Below are 27,460 nucleotides of genomic sequence, written 5' to 3' on the forward strand. Positions count from 1 at the left end.
TGAATGCTGATGAAAATTGACATCAAGTGGACACTTCCAAGTTGATTTTGCAGCATTTTCAGTGAGCTGGCACCAACGTTTCTGTTGATGAAACATGGATACACCACTATGATCCTGAGATAAAACAGTCCATGCAATGAAGGCAATCAGGTTCTCCAAGGCCAAGGAAATTCACAGACCCAAAAGTCAGCAGGAAAGGTCATGGCCACAGCGTTTTGGGATCAGGAAGGTGTTGGAATGACTGACTAACTTCCAAGGGGCCAAACAGTTAATGCAGGATACTACTGCAACTTGCATTGAAAGAAAAAAGTAGAGGGAAGCTGCAGAAAGGAGTTCTCATTTTGCAAGACAACGCACCTGCTCACAAGGCTGACAAAATGATGGATGTTTTGATGCAGTTGGTGTTTCATTGCATAGACCAGGGGTGCCCAAAAACATCGATCGCGACCTACCGGTCGATCGCAAAGGCAACGCCGGTAGATCGCAGAGCCAGTGTTCTCCCAGTCACTGTCTCACCTTTAAAGTACTGTAATTACAGCAGCCTCCAGAGCGAATGTAGCAGGCTGCCATTGGCTTCTGTAGCACATTCCTTCTGCCGCGGTCACGCCCCTGACATCAGAGGAGGTGCAGGACTGCAGGAGAGGGAATGTGCTATAGAAGCCGATGGCAGCCTGCAACACTCGCTCTGCAGGCTGCCGTAATTAACTTTAAACTGTGGTAGTTAGTCCCAGAGGGAAGAACGGAGGCGAGAACTGACCTGACAGTCACTGTGTGCAGGAAGCAGCAGAGGTATGGCACCGCACGTCGGGGTAAGACTATGCCCATCGTGAGGGCCCTGGCGGGACGGGGGTGCCTTAGAGATGCTGGATCGGGGGGGGGGGGGGGGTGAAGAGTCAAAAAGACCTTGAGAAGGGGCAGGAAAGGGAGGAGGAAGACAGGGTAGATCCTGGACTACTAGAGGGGTTAGAGAGAGGAAACACCCTGATCCAAGGAGAGAGAGATGCCAGGCCCTGGGGAGGGGGAAGACAAAGAAAGTGAGAGAGACAAAGACCTGGACCAAAGGTGGGAGGACTCAAAATGTTAGCAGAAGGAAGATAGAGAGAGGGAGAAACCTGAAACAAAGGGGAGGCAGAGGGGGGGGGCAGATGTTGGATTATGGGAGGTGCAGACAGAAGAGACAGAGGGGGAGAGCCCCTGAGGAAGAACAGAGATGCAAGATCATAACAGAGGAGGGAGAGAGAGGGAGACATGTCGCCAATAGGGGTGGAGGAGAGAAGAAGAAAAGCTAGACTCCTGGAGGGACAGAGAAAGATGTTGGTTGGGGAATGGAACGAGGTCTGGAGGACAGAAGAGGTGCACTCGGTATATATATAAATAAATAGGGGGGGGTCTTTTACTAAGGCACGCTAGCCGATTTAGTGCACGCTAAATGCTAATGCATCCACAGAATATAATGGGCGCATTAGCACTTAGCGTGCGCTAAATTGGCTAGCGCACCGCAGTAAAAGAGTGGGGGGGGGTATATGTTTAGTATTTTTATTCTTGGTAGATCATTTTGACTTGGTCATTTTAAAAGTCGCTCGCAAGCCCAAAAAAGTGTGGGCACCCCTGGCATAGACCATCTACCCTACTCGCCAGATCTTGCTCCATCTGACTATTTTCTGTTTCCAAACCTTAAAAAGAGTTTGAAAGGGTGACAGTTTTCGAGTGATTCGGAGGTGATTGCAGCAGCGGAGCAATATTTCAGTGACCAAACATCAGAGTATTTTTTTTGGGAAGGGTTACAGAAACCTCAGCAAGTCTTTTCCCGCTTCCTGCCAAAACTCTGGAACCAGAGAAAACAAAAAAAAACTCTGTGGAGTGACGATGTTCCCAAATGGACTTTATTTGAAAGTATCAAAGTTCCAAAGGTACACTAAAATCATCCACATAAGAAAGGTACACTAAAATCATCCACATAAAAGTAAATCATCCACATAAGAGCCTTAAAGGACCTAGTCCGCTAGGGATACAGGACCCAACACGGTCCGCGTTTCGACAAAAAGTCTTCTTCAGGGGTCCCTATGGGTCCTATAAAGGTGAGTACATGGGAAACAATTGTGTGGTGAACCAAACAGCTGCAAGGATCATATCAGTGGAAGGACTACTGCAGTAACTACTCATATTGCCCTCACACTGTCTATTTAACACCCAGATAATTCTGCTGTACCTTCAGATTTATGTTGCTTTATGTAAGCAAATGTGCTACCCAGTCACTTGTCACTTCTGTATATGTTGTTCTGTCTGTCTGTACTACCCTTCTACTTGTTCTGTTATGCAGGTTGACCTGTTACCCGTTCTTGGCTATAAAACCATTTAAACAAATAAATGAAAAGTCTATCACCCCGCAACCTCAATTCATGTCTTCTAATTAAGACAGCTCAACGGGAAATCGCATATTTTGGCGAGAGTGTGGCTGAAGACCCACAAAAAACGGATAACTGGACAAATCAGGTTGCATAATCACAGTCATATTTGTCCAGTTTCACTTATCTGATGAAGGACTGAATATCGACCCTTAATCGGATAAATGCTGACTGGACACACATACCTGGATTTTCAAATCCAGTGCTCAAATGTGGCCTGGCACTGAATATCAGGGTAGGGTTGCCAACCAGTCAGTTTTAAGCTAGCCTGGCTGGTTTTGCAAAGGCCAAGCTGGCTGCTGGCAGACCCTTAAATATGGCACCCAAAAAGCCATTTTTTCATACTCTAGGCTCCCTGCCCACTGCTCTGTCTTCCTCCTGTGGGTCTCCCGGAAGAAGTGGTGGAGACAGAGATTGTGTCTGAATTCAAGAAGGCCTGGGATTGGCACATGAGATCTCTCAGAGAGAGAAAGAGATAATGGTTACTGCGGATAGGCAGACTAGATGGGCCATTTGGCCTTTATCTGCCATCATGTTTCTATGACTGTTTCCGCTTCTGTAGAAAAGATTTACTTCTATATTAATACATTTCAAGTATTTAAACATCTGTATCATATTTTCCCTATTCTTTCTTTAGGGCAGTGTTTTTCAACCTTTTTACACCCGTGGACCGGCAGAAATAAAAGAATTATTTTGTGGACCAGCAAACTACTAGGACTAAAATTTAAAAAACCCATTTCCGCCCCATCTACGTGAGCTCGGTCACCTCAGTAACTATAGAAAAATAGACAAATATAGTGCAAAATATAGACAGCAGATATAAATTCTCAAAACTGACACATTTTGATCACTAAATTGAAAATAAAATCATTTTTCCTACCTTTGCTGTCTGGTGATTTCATGAGTCTCTGGTTGTGTTTCCTTCTGACTGTGTATCCTTTCTTTCATTTCTTTCTTTCTGCACTCAGGCCCAAGAATTGCCCCTTTCTATTCCCTTCCTCTTTCCTTCCTATGTCCTTAGTGCCCCTGGTGCCTCCTTCCCATGTCTTTAGTGCCCCCAGTGCCTCCTTCCCATGTCCTTAGTGCCCCTTCCTGTCTTTAGTGCCCCCCAGTGCCTCCTTCCCATGTCTTTAGTGCCTCCTTCCCATGTCCTTAGTGCACCTTCCTGTCGTTAGTGCCCCCAGTGCCTCCTTCCCATGTCCTTAGTGCCCCTTCCCATGTCCTTAGTGCCCCCAGTGCATCCTTCCCATGTCTTTAGTGCCCCCAGTGCCTCCTTCCTATGTCCCTCTCACTGCCTTCCACACTTTGTCCCACCTCCACCCCCCAAGCCAGCCTGTCTGCCTGTCTACCTCTCTCCCTCCCTCCCTGGCAAAGCCAGCCTGTTTGCCTGCCTACCTCCTTCCCTCCCTGCCGTGCAAAAAAAAAAAAAAGCCTCCCTCCTTCCTTTCCCCGGATCGGCTGTTATCTTACCGCCCTGCTACTGCTAAAGCCGACACAAAGTCTTCTTTCTGATGTCAATTCTGACGTTGGAGAGGTCGTCAGAATTGACATAGAAAAGAAGACTTCCTGTTGGCTCTAGCAGCAGCAGCAGTAGCAGCGACCGGGTGAAAGGAAGGAGGGAGGCTTTTTTTATTGCGCGCAACAGGTAGGGACAGGAAATGATCGCCTGTCCCGTTGTCCCCGAGTACAGCTTTGGGACAGGAGGTCTGAAATCTTGCCGGCCCTGTGTAGACTGGCAGAAATTTCCTGCGGACCGGCACCGGTCTGTGGACCGGCGGTAGAAGAACAGTGCTCTAGGGTATACAAAAAACTCTACTACTAAGTTGAATGAGCAACTCTGAAGTCAGCAGGATTTGAAACTGCACAGGGAGACCCCAATGGATTTCTAGGCCATCACCTTATCCACTTGGCCATGATGACCACCATTATGCTATTATAGAGTTCACTGAGATGGCAAGTTACCTAGGTGCATCTCTGAAACTATCATAGTTTTGGAAACCTTCCTCCCAATATTCAGCTCGTGACACTCAGCATTTTTGTTACGCTGACTGTCACTGGCTAAATTAGCCTCCAATAGTCATTATGGGCCCTGTCTGGCATTAAATTTGGGGGGTTAAATGTGGACGGGCTGGGCACCAGCACTTATGCAGGCCTGCCTGATTTTCATCCAGGACCCGCCTATGAGTTATACAGTCCCAGCTGAATATCAGGCCAGGATATGCATAATTTTTTTATATGGTCTCTGAAGCCACCTCCTACCCCCTTACAATGTCCCCTCCAGGTCTCCCAATATTTCGCCTCCCCCATCTGTCCAGGTAGACCTCCTGGTGGTTCAATGGTGGTACACCACCTAGAAGGCTTGATTAGGCGGTATAAGAAATTTTAAATAAACTTGAAACTTGTCACTGGGGGCAAGAGTGCAAAACTCCTTGCCCCTGCCCCTTGTGGTGCCATTCCAAAATGGTTGCTATGACCTCTCCAATAGTTTGGCAAGCTGCCGTGAGAGATTACAGCAGCCATTTTGAACAGCGCCACAAGGGGGCTGTACTCCTGCCCCAATGACCATTGCTGGATCACCAGGTATATAGGTTGGCTTCTCTGGGGGGGTCTACCTGGACAACTGGAGAAGTCTTCCTTGTGGGTCTTTTGTCTGTGAGCTAGTGGGAGATGGGATGGAAGGAGAGGGCATTGATGGGGTGGGAGGAGTCTTGGAGGACCATATAAAAAAAAGTTATACAGGTGCCAGCCCCCACATATCTAAGAGGCCTAATGTATGACAGCTTTGGGGACGCAGCACCAGCATAACCTTGGGCTCCTCCCTAACATTACCCCCAGAATTGTCCCCTGACCTGATCAGTTTTTGGTTGAGCAGTCTGTGGGAATATTCATTGGCACTCTCTGGTTACGTGCTGCTAAATATCCCCACTTGGGGAATGGAAAGCGATTTAAGCAGGCAGACGAAGCTCCTGCTTGCTTGAATCACTTTGATTATCAGCCTGTTAGCTTTATCATCAAACACTAGCTGAAATTAATGTACCTGTATTTCCTTTTCAGGTACAGGCATGCTCACAGAGAAATATCTGTGTTAACAGAAGAGATCCTCATGCTGGTAGTGAAAAAGACAATTTCTTTAAAGAGGCTATAGATTTTCTGAACAAGTTAAAAATACTGAGAAATCACCTGACATCTTCTTTACCATATAGATATCAGAGAAGGGTTTCAATTATAATCATACCCACAATCAATGAGGACTCAAAATAGCACTAAGGGCAGATGAATATTGTATATAATATTTTATTTATTTAACTGATTTTATCACCTTTCAACATGAGAATCGACTCAATAAGCTCACATAAACTTGCAAGGGACTTCAATAAATCTCAATAAAATTCTATAAACCTCACAAGATACATGTTAAACTTGCAAGGTGGGTATATCATAATACATCTGACACTCAGATCATAAGATCTCTTATAACTTATATGTTATTCCAGAACCTCATTCTGGGAACACAGCTTTAATCATATATACACCACCATTGAGCATCATTCTCGTTTACACTCGCAAGATACAAATCCACCTCTGGTATCGCACTGTCTGGAAGTAAATCATTCTTTTGAAGACCTAAGATTTGCAGTATTGGAAGTTGTAAAATCCTCCCCGAGGGGGGAAGATCTTAATGCCATTCTACTTAAGAAAGAGCACCGGTGGATCTTTTATGTAGATAGCTTAATACAATTGGGGCTAAATCAGGAATGGGATATATATATATATATATATTTTAATTCATTTTATAGCCAAAAATAAGTGTAACATACTTTACAAACATTTTACACTTTAAAAGCACTTAAAATCAGTCAAAATTATATTCTATGACAAATACATATATTACCCCTCCCCCCCCCCCGTCTACATATCCAAAAATTGCAAAAGTATCTCCCCACCCACTCTGGACATGTATTATCAAAAGGGGAAATCAACAATCACTCCTTGCAGAATTTTGTCAATGGCTCCCAAATATCTATAAACGTCTTATAATGTCCCTGCTGTATGGCCATCATACGTTCCATTTTAAAAGTGTAACACCGAGATTCCCACCAAAAAGTGTAATTTAACCGATCCCAGTTTTTCCAGTTCCTCAAAATAAGTTGTATGGCAACCCCTGTCATTATAAAAAGAAGTTTGTTATTCCGAGCAGATATTTGGCTTTTTTGGGGGGAATGGGATATTTAGATTTGGTATATGATAGCTGTTTTTGGTAAGAATTTTTAAGGCATCTTGTTTCTCTTGGTTAATGTAGGTTTTTCTGGGAGGAGGTGTAGCTATTCTTGCGTTTTCTGTGATTTTTTACATTTTTGACTCATTGTAAGCATTATTTACTTAACAACGTGAGTGTTGTGGTGTGTGTGTGACAGGCAGATGTGTTGATGTGTGCTTCCGATGGGGGTGGTTGTTTTTGGGGGGCTAGTAATTATTTCTGTAGATGTTGAGTGATTTGGTTTTGAGGGTTTAATCATTGTTTTAGAATTGTTATGATTACATTCTGAGCTCACAGCTGGTTTGAATTATGCTCATTTTTCGCTTTGATTTTTGATTGGTTGATAGTGCCGTTCCTTTGACGATGGGGAGTGGCCTGTCCTTAGTGACGTTTAGGCTGTGATTTAAGGCCATGAGGTATTTGCGTGAAGTTTCAGCTGTGTTGCAAGTTATTATTGGAACAAGTTGGACCAGCCGATACGTAATATGTTTCTTTTTCAATCTGTGTTATATGAGTGCTTTTAAAAAGTTGTTTTGTTCCTTGTTTGTAGTTAAGTTGAAGTCAGCGGTAGGAGTGAAAAGATGACTTAGACAATATTATCAATTCTATGATGGTGTTTATGTTTTGTAGTTTGGCAATGCAGCCAAAGTTCTCCCCCATCTATCCTTTTTACCATGACATAGCAGCATATTACAAATTCCTAAACACAACCTCTGTAGACCATGAATACAAAAGGTTTCACATTTCAAATAGACGTGGCCGCTAAACTGATCACGGCAAGGGAATCTTCCTGCTGCAATCAGTTTAGCAGCTGCAGCAGGAAACCCGTTCATCCCCTCCACGAAAAAGACCAGCAGGAGGGATGCCCACTCCCTCCTGCTGGAACCCCTGAAGCCCCCCTACTCCTGAATGTCCGGGGCAGGAGGAGTGCCGAATTCCTCCTGTCGCCACTGCCGCAATACATCCCCCGGTTGGCTCAGGTGCCTAAGGCCCCTCCTAAGGGAGAGGCCTTAAGTGCCTGGATTAGTCAGGGCCTTAGGCCCCTCCCCGGTGCATTCCATGATGCACCAGGAAGGGGAAGGCCTATCATTCAGTGGAGGCAGGCCTGCTAGTTGGAGGGAGTAAGCATCCTTCTGGCCGGCCAACTAAAGAAGGTACTGGTAGGGTCTGGGTAGGCTTGGGGGGTGTTGGGGCATCAGAGAATGTCTTGGAGGGGTTTCCGGCAGGAGGGACTGGGCATTCCTCCTGCCGGTGAATGTCTCAACGAGGTGGTGGCAGGAGGAATTGGACACTTCTCCTGCTGTAGACATTCGGGGGTTGGGGGGGGGGGCAGCTTTGGGGGTTTGGCAAGAGGGACTGGACATTCCTCCTGCCAGTAGTCTTCATGGGTGTGTGTGTGTGTATGTGTGTGTGTGAGACAGGTTCCCTGCCGTGGCCACTAAACTGATCATGGCAGGGAGATTCTCTTGCCGCGATCAGCTCAGTGGCAATCCGATTCTCTAACCGACGCCTGTGACATGGATGCCAGTTAGAGAATCATGGTGTTAAGCGGGCTTAGACAGACATGATTCTATAAAGGACACCCATGTGCGATTCTCAAAATCTGCTTAGGCGGCTTCTGAGACCAGGCATCCTATACAGAATCTGGCCCTCATTTTATAAGATTGTGCACCGAACATTATAGACTCCCGTCAAATCTTAGGCTGCTTTTTCTTTGCTGTCAGGCTGATGCTGGTCCTGTAATCTCTCGGATGGAACACTGGATCACATGCTTTTTGACTGCTCCTACGTACAAAAGTTTTGGACTACAGTTTGGCAACAAATGCGGTTGATAACTGGTATTGACATCCCCTTGAAATATTCCACAATTATTTTGAGCAGGTTTGATACAGAAGTACTCCTATCACAAGAAACGACAGACCTGATGTCAATACTTACTGCTATTGCCTTACAAGACATATGATGTAATTGGAAAAACTTTCAAATGCTCAACTTCCAATTATGGTGGCAATCGTTTTGTACCATTTATAAATATAAAGCCAATATTAACTCAAAGCTGTGGTAAAATCTGGGAACCCATCAAACGGATTGCTCAATTTACTATATGTTGTAATTCTCTCTTATGCCTATGTGAGAGTATGGGGAGGGTTTTAGGGAATATCACTGTTGTAGATCACATTTATATACAGTTTTATATTCTCCTATGTTTGGAGGGTTGTTTGTGTAATATGGGCACAAGATTAAGTATTGCTCTCTGCTTTTATATTCTTAAAATTCAATAAAACTGTTGAATTAAAAAAATTACCTATTTGTAGCATTTCCCCTATTTATAAGTATTGGCAGCAGTACTGTGCAGAATGAATGTGGTCTCTCGAAAAGATTTGCTCTGTAGGCATACATTTTAACTTGCCACACAGCTGCTCCATCATTTCAGGCTCAAGGACATTTTGTGTTGAGGAACGGCAGTGGTTGCTTACTTCTTAAAATACCTTTCTGCAGCATATGCCTCTCAACATACACTCAGACTTGGATAACAGTTGTCAGTCTGATGCCTTGTGATCTGGGAATGGAGACGAGCATATGAAGTTGTCAGGCAGGAAACAGTGACGCTTTGCCCTGAGCTCTGACAGCATGTTGCACCTTTTTGAGTTCAGTTGGATAAATCATAGTGGAACACTTTTTTTTTCTTAGCGTCATCTATTGCTGGCAGGTGTTTCAAAGCATGTGAGGGGAAGACGCAGGATCTATGAAGGCAGCCCTCTACGGAGACTGCACCTTGTGCTGATGCTGCCTTCCTCCTGGCTAGGAGCTCAATGTCAGTGATGTAATGGGAGTTTCTACATCACGCTGTATATGTCATTTGCACAGGGAAAGCATTGTGGGAGCTGAAGTAGATTGATGTCTTCGCTAAGAATAGCACTGATTATGGAACAGATTTTCCCATATACAGAGCCATTTTTAATTCTCTGCCTCCTGCAGCTGCCAGCCTGCGGAGATAATTCCTTCCAGCAGAATAGCTCTAGATTATTATTGGGAGAGGGGGGAAGAGAGGGAGGAAGAATCAAATTTGCATAAAAGCATTTTATCTTTCTTTTCCCTTGTCAAAGTAACCAAATGTGCATTGTCAATTACTTTTGCAGGAACAATCTTTTTTTTTTTTTTAAGTATATTTAAATATATAGGCCCTCTTTTACTAAGGTGTGCTAAGTATTTTAGCGTACTCTAAATCAACGCGTGTACTAACCGCTAACGCGTCCATAGGATAACATGCACGTGTTAGCGTTTAGTGCGTGATTAGCATGCATTAATATTGCACGCTAAAAAGCATAGTGCACCTTAGTAAAAGAGAGGGATAATATTTCTAAAACTAATTGAGATTGGAGGAGAGTGGCATAATGGTTAGAACTACAGCCTGAGGTTGTGGGTTCAAACCCCATGCTGCTCCTTGAGACCATGGGCAAGTCATATAATCCTCCATTACCCTAAGTACATTAGATAGGTTGTGAGCCCACTTGGACAGATAGGGAAAATGCTTGAGTACCTGATATGTAACCCATTCTGAGCACATAAGGTAGATGTGTGTGTATGTATGTGTGTGTATGCATAGGCATTCATATCTACATATACAAACAAATTTCAGAAATATATATTCAAATATACTTTAAACAGAACAAAAAATTGTTCTCGCAAAAGTAATTGATAATTTGTGTATGTATCTATCTATATCTATGTAACCCCGGTCTCACATTTTTGAGGCACTAGCTAGCTCCCTGTGAACAGGGCATACAAAACATGTTCAGGTGTTCGAGCTAGGTGCAGGCCAGGGCCGAACTAAATCTCATTAGGCCGAAGGATGTCTTTCCCTGGGTTCCAATGAGACCGATGAAAATTTCATAAACTTGAACATTACTTGTAGATTTGACTTGCAGTTTCAAACTTTCAAACTATTTACAAGAGTTTCTTTGATCCAGTTTTTAGTCACAGTTCCAATTCAAAGACACTTCAGACATTCACTTATCATGTTCCTTTCACACATTTCCTTCAGTACCGGATCTCACCCTTGCTTTTCAGCCTGAGACCATGCTATCTTCCCGCCAAGCTAAAACAATCCACTGAGGCTCTACTGTCAGAAGAGCAATTGAGAAGGAATTGTCTCTTATATGTTTATTGTCTTGTTAGATGCCCACACAGACGCGACTGCAGGCAGGCTCGGCCTGCTTCAGCAAGTTACTTTACTAATGTGCTGTGAAGGTAAGGGGAAGGGAGGGAGATACTTTCAGTAGGTAGGTAGGAAGTAGGGAGGGGCCGCCCGTGATCGGTGACCGCGCGCGTTCCCTCCCTTAACTGCAGGGACAAGGCCATTCACCGCAGTGGATGGCCTTGTCCCCGTGCCCACAGTGGTCACTTTTTCCCTCCCCCCACTGATTCGGCCACCGTGTCATTCTCTACTACAAAGCTCAATGCTTCTTGGAGCCTGTAGTTCAGCGCCACCTGCTGGATGAGGGTTGAGCTCTGAGCCACAAAGCTCAATGCATTCTGGACCCTGTAGTTTACCCACTAATTGGCCAGCGCCCTCTACTGCCCACCAGCATAACATCATCACTCGTGAGGGAGAATCTCCAACTCCCTCACAGTCACAGACCCCTGTAAGAATCTAATGAAAGCTATGGATCCCCTTCTCCAGAAATATTCACATAACTTTGCATGCAATGAATATAATGTACTATTTTTATCAAGATTTGATTGCCTCATACATACACAAATTACATACACAAATAACATATGACATACACAAATTATTATTAAACTTTAAAGTAAACAATCTAAAAAAACACTCCTTTTTATGCAAAAACTAATGGCCACTCATTATAATTATGAAATACAATCCTCTTGTGCAAATTTAAACACATCTAAAACTATTATGTTTTCTACAGCCATTACTACTAACACTACTACATCTACTCTCTTGTTATCTGTAAGAAAAATTAACAGTACTGGGCCGTATAGTGAATATAAATGCTAATTTTTATCTGACCCTCACAGATCCCCTGAAACCCATCCATTGATCCCTCTAGGGGTCCACAGACCCCAGGTTTAGAATCCCTGCTCTAAATTCTGTGCGCGAGTCAAAAAAGGGGTTCAGAAATGGGAGGGTCATGGGCAGATTAGGGGTGTTCCTGAGAGTTCCATGCACATTGAATAAGAGTGATCCACACCTAACTTTAAGCGCAAGGTTTTGTACCAGGTTTTAATTGGGCAAATAGATGCACCTAAAGTTAGGTGCAATTCTCAGGCGTAAGCATTATTCTATAAACTACGCTTAACATTAACTGCCATTTATAGACTAGCACTCAGCATTTTTTTTTGGGGGGGGGCACTGATTTTTTAGGCAAAAAATCCAAAACATCAAAAATCACCCCCAAATTCCACAGAGCAGCAAGGGAAACCCAGAAACAAAAAAAGTACTGTGGATTCAATGTTCTTGATGTCAAATTTTATTATCAGCAAATCCAGTAGTTGATGTGAGTAGCAACAAACAATGGAAACCAGACAAAATATGGTGTGGACCCGGCATGGTCTGTGTTTCAGCATAGAGCACCTTCCTCGGGATTCCGATTTGAAAGCACCACATATTGGTAATACCATCAAATGAACACATCACAACCGTAGTTATGTGTGTATACAAATATATAAAATTGGAGGACTGAATATGGCCAGAACGACGGCAACTATTGGATTTGCTTTTTTATTTGCTTTTAATAAACGTTGACATCAAGAACATTGAATCCACAGTACTTTTTTGTTACTGACTTTCAGGCACCATTTATAACAGGTAGATCGTGGAGGGGTCAGAGTTAGATCGCCAGCCCCACTTGGCTCCATTTCTCCAGCTGCTCGCCCCATCGCTAGGAGAGAGCTCGTGCTGGCAGGTCGTCTGCCGAGGGCTTGCCGTCGCTGCTGATCCTTTGCCTGTCTTTTTTCTCTGCCTATGAAAATCTTGCCTGTGGGTGTATTGGGGGCGCTTGTTGTTTTTGTGCCAATAGTTTCACTTGTTGTTTTTGTGCCAATAGTTTGTCGGTACCCCAGAGGGCTGCGGCCTGCGCCCCGTGACGATACGCTACAGACCCGGCGTCATACCTGGTCTCCTGCCTCTCAGAATCACCCATTCCTGCCCTCACCCCAACACCCCTTAGAAGTGTGTTATATACCGGGTGATATGCATTCGCCTGGGCTTTATCTGAATACACTTACTATTAGTTGTGTCGTGTGCTGGTCATTGGTTGCTTTAGAGTTCGCTTTGATTAAACGTTTTCGGGCAGACACAACAAAGTGTCAAGAATTTGGTGATTTTGGCAGGCTTTTCCAATTTTGTTCTAACTTGCCTATGCCTTGCTTTCGAATTGGTTCAAACCACTGTGACTTTTGCTTGCCTCTGCAATTTTATTTTGCCTAGCCTTTGCGTTGATTCTACACTGTGTGCAGAATTTATTAAATCACGTATGGTGGTATTTGAACTTGTTTGGCAGTATTTGATTTTATCTGGTTTGCTGGATAGGTGTTTGAGTTTTTTTGATGATTGTTTGGTGGTATTTGTTGGTTCCAGTATGATGAATTCTTATTTTTACTTTTAGAACTGTATGTGTGGTTTTGGCATCTCCAGTCCCTGTATTGTACATCATCCAGAGGTCTTCAGTTCCTGTTGATCTTTAATACTTTGGAACAGTGACAGTTTTGGACCAGATTCAGCCAGTGTTTATACTAACAGTAGATTTGGCCTTCTTACATCCAGCTACCCCAGTATAACGAAGATGAATATTCCAAAGAAGAGCAAAATCTACCACTTTCATGATGAATGGGAAATGGACTACTTCTTCATCATGGTGAAAGAAAAGTATTGTCTAATTTTTAATACCCCAGTAACCTTGTCCAAAAAGGGTAATCTGTAACATCATTATAAGGCTTTGCATAGTAATAAGTGAAATTCGTAAACTGATGCTCAAAGAACTTAAATCGAAATTGGCTACTCAGGAACAGTTGATAGCGAAGCCAAGGTCACATTCGGTCAATGCAACCATAGAATAGATTCTGTGACTTCCCAAAAATTGGAACAGTTGTGGGCATTAAAGAAACTGCAGCTGCTATCAGTAAAAATTACTCATTGAACAAGCCATCTCTTGAAAATTAAATATTAACCTTTAAAAATGACATTTTTGTCAAGACCCGTGCTGAGCAAGAATCGTTTTGGAAGCTAATGCCTAGAGCCAAATTTCCCAACTTGAGAAGATGCAGTGAAGCTGTACACTCCTGTTTCGGTTCAAACTTATTTGTGTGAATCTGCATTTTCCCATCTGAAAATGACAAAGAGTACACAATATTCCAAAATGACAGATGAACATCTCCAGGATTCCTTGAGACTGGCCCTCATGCAATAATCACCCAACTTCATAAAGCTTGTGGATGAAATGCAGGCTCAGACGTGTCACTAATGAGCAAGAGCGAAATATTAAAGATTGTGTAAGATCAGCCTGGATCAATATTCGATCTAAATTTAACACAAATTATTCAATGAAAGTTATTAAGACAGTTAAAGAAAGTTTTTACTCAATAAAACTTTAAGAAAAAATGTACTTTCCATTTCCCCTCATAGTTCTTATTAGATCTTCGTCTCTCCGTTTTGTTTTTGCTAAATCTGCTTAACAGCTGATCACATCCAAGTAAATGACAGAAAGTTCATTAAAAATGGGGAGGGGGGTGGAGGGGAATCCTCCAACTTTACTGAGTTAAAATTTAATTTGAAACTAATTTGAAACTTAGGGCTCCTTTTACTAAGGTGTGCTAGGGTTTCTAGCGCTCGCTAAATGAAAAATACTAACGCAAGCTCTATGGAGGCGTTAACGTTTAGCACGTGCGGCATTGTAACGTGCGCTAAAACCGCTAGCGCACCTTAGTAAAAGGAGCCCTTAATTTTCATGGTGGTAGATCACCGGCACTTTTGGCTGGAAAACGTAGATCACAACCTTTTGGAAGTTGGACATGCTGATTTATAGAATTCTGTCCAAGAAGCATAAATCTGGCCTTGAACCTAAAGAATGACAGCAAGGGAAATTGTGGAAGATGAATGGCTGGGAGTTCAGCAGGGAGAACAGCATTGTGGAGCTACATCCATGGACATAATAGAAGGGGCTCCTGACTCATTATCTACTGGACCTACTCTGGTGAAACTAGTCCATTTTGACTTTCACTCTTTAGTGAAAGACTATAGGAATGCACCCTTTCTAGCCAAATCCAAAATATTGCTAAAACAAATTTGAGGCCCTATTTCCTTGCTACCTGAATTAGAACTCTAGCTAGTTATATTTCATTAAGTGATTTTTAGACACTCACCTTAAAGTCTCCTTGCGTCCAGTCTTATTCTTTGTATTTATTCTCCTTTATGGTGTTTTCACAATGGTATTGCATTTGTGCAGCAGATAAGAGCGATGTCATTGCTGTTGTCCTTCTGGCCCTAATCAAAGATGTCAGGACCTCACCAGAAAAGCAGAGAATAGTAGACGTGTAAACTGATTGAATGATAAATGCTTGCATAATTAAATTCAGGGGTTAAGCTCTCCACTTTCACTTTGGGCTCCTTTTACTAAGGTGCGCTAGCGTTTTTAGCGCACGCAGGATTTTAGCGCGCGCTAAACCCACGCTACGCTTCTAGAACTAACTCCAGCTCAATGCTGGCGTTAAGGTCTAGCGCGCACGGCAATTTAGTGCACGCTATTCCGCATGTTAAGGCCCTAATGCACCTTTGTAAAAGGAGCCCTTTTCTTTTGCACATCAGAATGTATGCAGATTATATGGGATCACAAAATACAATCACCATATATGATTTAAATCATAACCTTAAATTGTAAGGTAGAGTAATGGGAAAGTGATCTGAGGAAAACAAAACAAAGAAATAAAAGAAAAATAAAGATTTAAATGTTTAGCTTATAATATGTAACAGCATTTCCCTTAAGGAGGAGGATTTGGGTTTTAAAAAAAATAATAATAATAATTTTATTTTTATATACCACCCTACCACATAGTTCTAGGCGGTCCACATACAATACTAAAAATATACAGTCAATGAATAAAATACAATATTCTAAAAAGTTGAACTAGAATTATATAATAGCACGTGAATAGGTGAATAAAATACAATATGCTAGAATATAATAAAATTCGGCAAAAATGTACTAGCTATAAGATCAGTATATGATTTACCAGTAAATAATCTGGGACATCAATTTACAAATTTTTCCGAATAGATCAGTTTTTAGTAATTTCCTGAAGGACATATATGAATGAGCTTGAGAAATATTTATTTATTTATTTATGTATGTATTGTACTTGATTGGCCACTATTCCATGCAAATATCACAGGAGTTATTAACTAATAAAAACATAATACACTTTTAAAAAGGACCATATACTATTCCCCACCATCCCCAAAAGCTCAAATCTGCCTCCCCCCCCCCACTTACTACACCACTGATCATAATATCTCTGTATCAAACCATGGTGAGATTTCATCTTGAGTGTTGTGTTCAGTTACAGAGAAGAGTGACCAAAATCATTAAGATGGGATGACTCTCATATGGGGATAGGCCAAAGAGGCAGGGTTGCTAAGCTTGGAGAAGAGGCTACTAAGATGGGAAAGGTAGAGATCTACAAAATCCTGAATGGAGTGCAACAGCTAAATGCAAATCAATTGTTTACTCTTAAAAGTACAAGGGCTAGAAGGCAAACTACGTAGTCATTTCGAACTAATTGAAGAAAATATTTTTTCACTTAATGTTTAGTTAAATGCTATAATTCGTTGCCTGAAAATGTTGTAAAAACAGGGGGGAATTCAAGCTACTGTGTTAGTGCACGCTAAATGCTAAAGACCCCTTAGGAACATAATGAGCCTTTTTAGTGTTTAGCGTGCTCATTGATGAATTCCCCCTTTAGGTTTGGGCAAATTCCTGGAAGGGGTGGGGGTGGGGTTAAGGACAGGAAATCTTGCTACTTTTCAGGACTCTGCTAGGCATTTGCGATCTAGATTGGCCACTGTTAGAAACAGAATACTGGGCTAGATGGACCTATGAAAGAAAAGAGACATAGACACGTCATCAAAATAAAATAACCTGAAATTGCTGTGAGGAACACAAGGAATGGATCAGACAACGCACAGCCAAAGCCAGTGATGGTCAGCATTTTTATAAGCACTGATTGCTACCAGCTGAATTGGACCTGGATATTTAATGCTGCTGCTGAATCTGAATACCAGGTTATGTCTGGGCACCAGCAGTGAATATCTGGTTATGGCAGGCCAGGAGCTTTCTTCTCCCTGTTTAGTCAACTGCATGGCTTGAGAAAGCATTGTTCTAATAAGATTTCACCTTTAGTACTGCTAATTTCTAAAGTACAGCTTTAGTGCTGTTCTCTTAAAAATCACATTATCCTCAGCAAGCAGCTAAAGCATTCCTCCCAGCCCCTGAAGTAGAGAATTGCACTGGTCAAGGGTGGACTCTGGCAGGAGCAATAATTCTGTACAAGCAAAACTGTAAGTTCATTTATTTCTTTGTTTTGAGTTCTGTATTAAAGAAGAGTGTTTAAGGGGCCAGAGTACAGTTTGGTAATGTTCTGAGACCACTGTGCTAAAAGTTTAACTGCTGGCATCCTCCAGGAGAGCCAGAATACTTTTTGGGAAAAAAAAAAAAAAGTGATTGCTCATAGTTTATTTTTATTGTCTTAAGCTTTCTAAAATCCTCTGCATTCTAGCTCTTATTTACAACCTTCAACCTACCTATCTTTTGGTGTGTGTGTGTATATGCTTTGTAATATATCAGCACGTGCCACAGTATTTTTTTTATTAGCGGCACTTGGCTTTATGACAGTCATCAATTCTACATTATTAGGGGAAGAACCATACAGTCCAGGACTTGCTTAGCATAATGCAACTTAGATGAAGCAATCAATGGAATAATGGTTCAATCATTAGTAATCAGTATGAAACAAGCTAACTGTGTTTCCTCCTTCCCCACTGTTTTTTGCAGTTTGGGCTCTTTTACTCCCCGACACGACTCTTGCCAATTGCTCTGCAGAGGCAGTTTGCTTCTGATGGGCACCTACATAAGATTGCAAGCACCATGCATTGCATAACTAATTAGGAAAAACTTAGCAAGCTGAAATGATGTTGGGAGGGGATAGCGTTGAGCCTCTGACTACAAAGCACAAAAGAGGTTGGAAGGGAAAATCGCCTGTGTTTAGTAGCAGATACCAGTAGTAAAGCTCTCTACAAACTGTCGGGAATTGTAAGCATTAGAAATGTAACCAGAAAAGAGAACTGAAGCATGCGACAGGAGACTAGTTAAACAGAATTTATTTATTGTATTGCTTTTTCCTGGTTTGCTTCAAAGTGGCTTACAAAGCAATAATGAATGAGAGAAGTTGAGAGCTTAGATAATAAAAGGGTCCTTTTTCTAAGCTGTAGAAAAAGTGACCATAGCAGGATAAAAAAGGTTTGGACAATTTCCTTGAGGAAAAATCCATAGTCTGTTATTGAGACAGACATGGAGGAAGTTGCCCTGGATCAGTAGGATTTTGCCAGATAGTAGTGATCTGGATTAGCCACCGTGAGGATGGGCTACTGGGTTTAATGGACCATTGGTCTGACCCACTTAAGACTATTCTTATGTTTTTAAGCTTTTGCCTGTTGTTTCAGATTTAAAATATTAAAAAATGACATGGAAAATTGACATTTCATGTGTGTTTTCAGAAATCGTGCATCGCTAATATGTTCAATGTTTGTCTGTCTTGTTCTTCTTTATACATGGATTATCCCTGAGCAGATTGGGTTATCAAATTCTATTGCTTAGCCCCAGCTAATATTTTATGTTTCACCTTGTGAGTTAAGACAGCTATCTTTGAATTTTTGTTTGATTTTCTTTGGGGCTCTTTTACAAAGCTTACCGCAGCTTAAAAAAGCTTTCCACGAGACACACTCAGGTGTCCTGCGGTAAGTCCAAATCGGCACATGCTAACAGTGTGCTAAACAATATTTTTACATTTTTGTTGGAAGGGGCATGTCAGGGAGTTGGAGAATGGGCCTTCCTACACTAATCAGGTTGATATTACCACAACCCCCTCCCCCCAGCATGCTCCCTTGAGATTTAGACAAACTGTGTAGAAAAACATCTTAAAAATGAGTTTTGAAAATAGTGTTCTTGCTGGGTTGTTTTTTTTTTTGTTCTGTTTAAAGTTTTTATTGAAAATTTCATGCTGGTTTTTTAAAATCTTTTTCTGTATCGATATTGAGCCCCTAAGTTTTCAGTTGAGAACTCATTTTAATTTAGGAGCTTAAAAGTACGCTCATAAATTTAAGCCTACCATTCATATATATGAGCCTAGTGATGACACTTGGTGCTAAACTCCTAACTTCTTTTCCCTACCCTAAATCTGCTCCTGTTGCTTTCCACTTTTTAAGCACCTAAATTGAAGAGTTTAGTGAAATTTTGAGTAAAAATGTTTGCACTTAGTCCTATAAATTTTCTCAGAGGTCAATGTTATTCCCCTTTGAGCAATCCTGGATTTAGGGCTAACTTGGCTGGGGTCTTCCTTGGAAGGTTCCTTTGAGCCCTGGAATGATTGGCATCTAGTGTCTCCATTTGAGGAAGTAAGGTGTTAGCAGGTGGGATTTCCCTTTTTACCCACAAGGAAAGAAAAAGAAAAAGACTGCTATGTACAAGGATGATTGAACTATTTAATAGTTTATTCAACTACTGTATGTACAAATTATATAAAAACATTTGGATGCTTACTTATGAGAATTTTGATAATAAACTTATTAAGCCATCTGAGTGAATGGTGTTCAATAGCACTTACTAAACAACCTTTGGAACCAATTTCTCTACCATAATGACAGCTTTAAACATAAGTCCCTGATTCTTCATTAAGTTAATTTTTTTAGAGTGGCAATATTTCTTATGTCTTCTTGCTCTTTCATGAGTCTTTTCCCCTGTCCATCTCTACCACGTCCCTCAGATTTCACCCTTCTGCTGCAGCACACTTTCCCACTATGTTCTACTGGGCTTCGAGTGCCAGTTGTGTTCCCAGAAGCCTCCACTTCCTCTAGCTCCAAGTGCTGATTGCTCTCCCAGGAACCTCTGCCACCACCAGGATCCGAACACCAATCGTGTTTCCAGGAGCCTTTCTGCCACTGGGCCTTGGGCACTGATTGTGCTCCTGAAGGCCTTCTTCCTTGCCCTGAGTTTGCTCCCAAGGATCTCCGTGCTCTAAAACTACTCCTGTGAACCCAGAGGTCTTCTGCCTCACCCTAAGCTTGTTTCCCATGGCCACCCTGCCCTAAGCCTGCTCTCAAGGGCTACTCTGCCACTGGGCATTTGGCACTGATTGTTACTGAGACTTCTCCCTAAAGGCCTTCCTGCCCTGAGCCTAATTTCATAGGTCACTCTGCTACTGGGCCCCTCTTCTTCCTGATGGGCTGCCTACAGGAAGAGCCTCTAGGGGTATGCTGGCACCACAGTTTTTCACTGTGCTGTTAACAGCTTTACTAAACAGTCTTCACACATAGACGCTCTTCCAGAGGCTGTTATAGGGGAAAACACTCTCCAGGGATTCAAGACAAAGTTAGACAAGTTCCTGCTGAACAAGAACGTGCGCTGTTAGGGCTAGTCTCGGTTAGGGTGCTGGTCTTTGACCAGAAGGCCGCCGCGTGAGCGGACTGCTGGGCATGATGGACTGCTGGTCTGACCCAGCAGTGGCAATTCTTATGTTCTTATGTTTTTTCACTGAAACCTCCTTAGGTTTTGTACTGAAAAGCAGAGACTTCCCCATTGGCAGAGCACTACTGAATTCACTGGAATAGATTAGCACTTCGCTGAGGTTCTCCTTCAGTTAACCCTTACTTCTGTAACCTTAGTGTTATCAGACTATGTAGTTTTTGAACAACTTTCTTTAATAACTTGAAGTAAAGAATGCACACTTATAATTTGATGATTTCAAGGCAGTCCAACTTTGTACAGAATCTTCTTACTCTACCAGCCCATCCTATTCAAAGAGAAGCTGGGAGTGTGTCTCCACACTTTGTGGGGAATAACTCTGTGCTCCAGATTTAGATAAGAATCTAAGCTGTATTAGGCTAATGGAAATAAAGGGTGAAAACCTGGTGAAAGGACAATGCTAGACTCAAGTTTACATGCAGCCTTGCAATCTTACAAAATGGATACTGTTCTCTCCCAGAAGCTAAAAAAAATGGTGGGCTCAAGCTCTCCAGTTGCAGCCTAGCTCTCTAGGAAAAGAAAAGTCTACTGGGGATTTGAGTCCACAGAGCACACTTTGCTTACACATCTTAGAATAAACACATTTACTGTTTTTATACAAGAAACTGAGAAAATGCCCACATAAAATGGGGGAAGAACAAGGGTTACTTTCTTTGCCAAGTTCACAGCTCTTAGCAGTTTTGTGAGTCTAGCTCTCTTTCCCAGATGTCTCGATCTGTTCTCCTTTTTTCTGGAGCTATATGGTAACTCTAAATCAGAGTATCTGATTCCAGCTCAACTCTCTAAGATTTCAGCCCTTTAGAGCTCGTGGCTTGCAGTTCCAGCATCTCCCCACCAAAGGAAAGCCTCCCCTCTCAGCCAAAATATCAAGAGACAAAAATCCTGGACAGAATCTCCAAAACATCGAATGGCTGATGAGCCTGGGCCGCCAGTGCTGGTTAGCACATTACCAATGGGACAGGAAGTCCCGCAGCCGACCGAGCCCCAGTCAGATGGAGAAGGGCCCTTACCGGGCTCTTTAATTGCCACGAAGCAGCAGAGGCGATCTTGCCGCCAGTGCTGGTTAGCACATTACCAATGGGACAGGTAGACCCGCAGCCAATTGAGCCCCAGACAGCTGCAGAAGGGCCCTTGCTGGGCTCTTTAATTGCCATGAAGCAGCGGAGGAGATCTTGCCACCAGTGCTGGTTAGCACATTACCAACGGGACAGGCAGTCCCACAGCCGACCGAGCCCCAGTCAGCTGGAGAAGGGCGCTTGCCGGGCTCTTTAATTGCTGCGAAGCTGTGGTACGCGGCCTGTGGTCACAAGCCTCGGGCCACAGGTATGTCCAAAGGGGCAGGACACACTCCTTTTAAGCCCTTTCAGAGGCCAAGAGGAGCAGGGAGCAGGTATTATCGATTCCTAACACTATGGGCAAAAGGAAGGCCAAAGTTGTTACATCTACTTCAATGACGGGCCCGATGGATTGTCATCTTTTGGCTTCCGTTTTACCATATGTGGAAGAGCAGGTAACTAGATATTCAAGCTGCCTCATTATCCTCAGGGGAACTGTCACCACGTCCTCAACCACTACATCTTGGGAAAGTAGAATCTTTCTCCTTACAGGAGGGAGCTATCTCGCCCTTACATTTGTCTATTCTATCTGGACTGGAGGTTTCAGGACAATCTTTATTGGGAGTTAAGGGCCTGACTCCTGTGCAGATGGCTATGGAGCCAGACTCCAATATTCTCTCTAAAGATAAAATTATCACTTTAAACGATGTATGGCTAAGTGTTAATAGAATTGAGTCTTCATTACAGAAAACCGTTTTGAATTTAGGTCAATTTTCATCTGATATAACTGTAAAAATTAATGAGCATGAAGGTAAATTAGGATATATAGCTAATAAGTTAGAAAAATCAGATCAAGCTGTGAGTACTTTACAGGTTAATGCTACTTCTAACATCAAAGATAGTATGATGGTTCATGCTAAAATAGAGAAACTGGAGAATTCAATGAGAGCTAAGAACCTTCGCTTTTTAAACTTTCCTACTACACATTATATTTCTCCATTAGAACTCTTGAGAATGCATTTGAGGGAAATATTGCAATATTCTAATGTGGAAACTTTTGAACCGGATAACCTCTATTACATCCCAAGAGCTGCTAAGGAAACGGTAGAAGAAGGTGAAATGGATAAATTAGTTTCACCTGATAGTTTGAATGTATCACAGTTTCTTGAATCTTCTAAAGCAGTGTTTTTCAACCTTTTTTGGGCAAAGGCACACTTGTTTCATGAAAAAAATCACGAGGCACACCACCATTAGAAAATGTTAAAAAATTTAACTCTGTGCCTATATTGACTATATATAAAGTAATTCTCTTGAATAGGAATCAAATAAACACAAAGAAAGTATTTTATAATGCTGCCACTGCCACTGGGGAATAGGCTGCCACTGCCGCCATCGGGAACAGGCCGGCACCGAGTTCTCCCTGCTTCTCTTCCCCGCGGGGCCGACCAACTCTCGCCACCCGTCGTCAATTCTAACGTCGGAGAGGACGTTCTAGGCCAGCCAGGCAGCGATTGGCTGGCCCAGAACGTCCTCTCCGACGTCAGAATTGACGCGAGTGGCGAGAGTTGGCCGGCCCCACAGGGAAAAGCAGGGAGAACTTGGCGCCGGCCTGTTCCCGATGGCGGTGGTGGCACTCAAGTGGCTAAAGAGCCGCAGTTTGCCGGCCTAGGGACAACACTGGAGGGTGGCCAGCTGTGCACCCCCTTGGGACGTAAACCCGGGGTGGGGCAGACTGCCCCCCCCCACCCTGGTATGCCATTATCTGTACCTCACTCCCTCCCTATGACCAAAAATTCTCCTTTCTTCTATTCCCCGTGTACACAACCATCTCTTTCCCTCCCTTCCTCTCTCCAAAGTCCATGCCTTCTGTGTCCAAACACTCATTCCCTCCCCCACCTCAGTATCTCTTTCCCTCCCTTCCTCTCTCCCAAGTTCATGCCTTGTGTCCAAAACGCACTCCCTCCCCCCTTTTGTGTTCCGTGTTTGCCTCCCAGCCCATCTTTGCAACTTTCTCAGCAAAACGAAGCTCAAGCCGCGAGGCTTGTCTTCTGCTTCCTGCCTGCCCTGCCGCGCACAAATAGCCGAACGGAAGTATTCTCCGACGTCAGCGCTGACGTCGGAGGGCAGGCTTTGCTTAAGCCCTCCCTCCGACGTCAGCGCTGACATCGGGGAACGCTTGCGATCGGCTATATGTTAGCTGCAGGGCAGGCAGGAACAGAAGACGAGCCTCGCGGCTCGAGATGTATTGAACTCCGCGGGTCCCCCGTCCAGCTCTCTCCTGTCCACGTGGGGCGGACCGCCCCTCTCCCTAGACTGGTGGTACTGCCCTGATGGCGGCCCTGACCGTACAGCACACCAGGCAACATCTCGCGGCACACTAGTGTGCCGCGGAACAGCGGTTGAAAAAACACTGTTCTAAAGACATACTATATAAACGGACAATACTCCTGGTGGCCTTCAAGACAGAGTTAGAGAAGCAGGCTATTTTGAAGCTATACTTTGTGAAAAAGCAAGATCTGTTTTGTGGCCAACGGGTCATAATTTTTCCTGATGTCTCTAGACAGACCCAATTTAAAAGAAGGCCAGTTCCTACTGCTAAAGCCGAAGTCTTGGAGCGTTGTTCTTTTTATAATTTCTATGCAAGTGCCTTATTTCATATGGAAGTGAGAAATCGCGTGTTTTTTGATCCAGTCCCGTTGGAAGATTTTATTAAGGATAAACCTATGCTGAAAGTTTAAGTTTTCATCTTTATTTGTTTAGGAGGTTTTTGTGTAACATAGTAAGTAAGCCACAAATCATGCCTGTCCACGATGGTAATGATTAATTATTTTGATTGAATTTCTTGGACTGGGAACTGGCAACCATTATAATGGGGACTAGATCGCTGATGCCTAATTTCTTTATGCCTATTTAGGGCTCCTTTTACAAAGGTGCGCTAGCGTTTTTAGCACACGCACCGGATTAGCGCGCGCTATAGTGCGCACTACCTGAAAAACTACCGCCTGCCCAAAAGGAGGTGGTAGCGGCTAGTGTGCGCAGCATTTTAGTGCATGCTATTCTGCGCGTTAAGGCCCTAACACACCTTTGTAAAAGGAGCCCTTAGTGTATTTTATATGCTGAAATGCTGTTGATATTCATGAATATTTGTTATTTAATTGTAACAAATAACGATAAACAAAGATTAAAAAGAAGAGTGGCTGATGAGCCTGAAACCCAGGGAGGTCACGGCTTAAACTGCCCCAATTATATTCCAATGAGGAGCTTTCACTGACTTCCTAACCAGATTCAGTTGCCTTCCTTAGGGCTCCTTTTACTAAGCTGTTATAGCGTGCTTAGTGTGCGCAGGATTTTAGCGCACACTAAACCCATGCTATGTGGCTAGAACTAACTTCAGCTTAGTAAAAGGAGCCCTTAGTATGTGTATTACTTTGTTCCCTAACTTTAATAACATAAAACATAAAAATGTTTTTGTATACTGCAATATCTTCCAGTTCTATGCAGTTACAATTCAAAGAGACTGAACAATTTCAGCAAAGTACAAATCTTATAATTGCAAAAACTTATCATATAAGTAAGTTTTCAACAATTTCCTACAGTGTTGGTAGGATGCAGAATGAACAATTAAATGATTAAACTCTTTATCTCTTATTGCTGCTTGAAATGAGAATAATCTATGAACGTATTTTTTGTACCAACAGTCCATGACTGAAGGAAAGGCAAAAAAATGCAAGAGAGCATTGAGAACGTCTAGAGTTGTCAAATATAAGATGATCCACAAGATAATTTGCTACGAGGCCATGTAACACCTTATAGCACATGGATCCAAATTTAAATATCACTCTAGATTCAACTGGAAGTCAGTGCAACTTGCGATAGTAAGGTGTTTCGAGATCTGACTTTTTGAGATTGAAAATTAATAATACAGCAGTGGTTTGAATGATACGCAGTCTATAAAGATTTTTTTGAAGACCTGCATAATAAATGATGCTGCAATAATCCAAAGTACTGAGAATCAAAGGCTGCACAAAAAGTCTAAAAGAGGAAGTGTCGAAATATGATCTGATGATCGAACGTAATTTCCACAATGTATAAATATTGATCATTATTCTGTCTTTCCTTACAGTCAGCAATTTACATATTGAGCCCTCTGTGCTGTTCTGTTCACTGAACACATCAAAATGTTTCTTTTTTTTGAGGCCTGCTTCCTGAGCAACACTGAGCATATATCAGTCATAATTTACCTCAGAGAGAGAATAAGTCTATTCTTCCAAAATGCCTTCCAAAATCATTTCAACCAGAGATTTCTTCTTTATCTTTTGTTTCTGAAACCCCCTTTCTTTAAGGGGGATTCATCAATTTATGAGCATAACTCTCAAAGTTAGAAGCATAATCTGTTGAATATCAGGTCCTCTGTTTATAACTAGTACTACTGAAGAATAGTGTACACCTAAAATGAAAACCAAAATGAAAAAAAAAAAATAAAACCACAAAAAAAGACCATAAATGACATAAGAAACAAAGCAGAATGAACATTTTTGTCTACCAGTGGCATAGCCAGACCTGATATTTTGGGCATGCCCAGAGCTAATGTGAACAGGCACTCATTATCGAAACATAAATATGTATGTCTAAAAACCTGGCCAAAACGGCACTTGGACGATCAAAAAGACAGGTTGTCCAAGTGCCAATAATCGAAACGGATTTTTAGATGTATCCAGAGACTTTTAAGGCCTCCGAATCCTGCTGTGTGCCTAGAGCAGAAAGGGGCATCTTTGAAGGAGTGGTTAGGGCAGGATGTGGGTCGACCTAGACTTAGGGCTCCTTTTACTAAGGTGCGCTAGCGGTTGTAGCACGCATTACACGCTAATGCCTCCATAGAGCTTGCGTTAGTATTTTCCGTGTAGCACAGGGTTAGCACGCGCGCTAAAAACTCTAGCGCACCTTAGTAAAAGGAGTCCTTAGTCCTACTGCAAGGATAATCGAAAGTTTGATGAGGCTGCCTGGACAGAAGTTATATATTGTGACATAGGCGATCTAAAAACAGGTCTAAATGCCTAGAAGGTATCCAAAGTGACCAGATAACCACTTCATACACAAAGTGCAGACCCCACACCCTCCCGCAGTGATCACTGAGCCCCCCAAACTGCCATAAAAATCAGAATAAAAACATACAAACCTGCTTCCAGAACATCAGCACCTGGCATAGGAAAACCTAGTAGAGCTGCATAGAGATGGCTTAAGTAGTCTGGAGGGTGGGCTAGTTAATCATAGAGAGGAGGACCCAGGCCCATAAGCCACTCTAACCTCTGCATTCATGATGGAAAATGAGAGTCCACCAAAAACTCGACTAATGCCATATAGGTGGTTCCTGCAGCCATAAGGGCTATTGGGGTTGTAGACAAGTGGGTATAGTAGGTTTTGGGGGTTCACAATAATAATAATAATAACTTTATTGTTTTATACCGCCACACCGCATAGTTCTAGGTGGTTCATATCCACGAAGACTGTACAATCAGTGAAAATACAAATAACAGAGTGACAATAGATTATCAGGTTATAAATTTACCGAACATGTAGGTTTTCTGTAGCTTTCTGAAAGAATAATAAGACTGAGCTTGAGGAAAAATAGTACTCAGCCAGGTGTTCATTTTACCTACAAGGAAGTTGTGGTGAGATGTTTATGTGGCACCTTTTTTGTGAAGTTCACAGCAACGCCCTCTAGGGTCCCCCTCTACTCTGTTGCCATGTCTGGGTGGCAAAAGGTCATGTTCTAGGCGTTTGGTACTTGGATGATTTTTTGGACGACAATGTGGTATAAAGATAGATGATCTGGCGATCTGGACGATCAAATGGCTGGACATACAGATAGATGATTCTAAAAAAAAACAAAAACATTTTGGACGTATTTTTCGAGACTGGACTTTGGAT

General features: G+C 42.6%; 1 long non-coding RNA gene across 1 annotated transcript in view; it reads left to right on the plus strand.

Annotated features, from left to right (window-relative positions):
• The first annotated feature begins 17,155 nt into the window (after positions 1 to 17,155).
• LOC117362270 overlaps positions 17,156 to 27,460 on the plus strand; it is a 120,743-nt gene continuing 110,438 nt past the window's right edge. Inside the window, exon 1 of the long non-coding RNA XR_004539844.1 lies at positions 17,156 to 17,239. This is a non-coding gene — a long non-coding RNA (uncharacterized LOC117362270). The remainder of the gene's footprint in view (positions 17,240 to 27,460) is intronic.

Source organism: Geotrypetes seraphini, chromosome 1, assembly GCF_902459505.1.
Source record: "Geotrypetes seraphini chromosome 1, aGeoSer1.1, whole genome shotgun sequence".
In the NCBI taxonomy this organism is placed as follows: domain Eukaryota; kingdom Metazoa; phylum Chordata; class Amphibia; order Gymnophiona; family Dermophiidae; genus Geotrypetes; species Geotrypetes seraphini.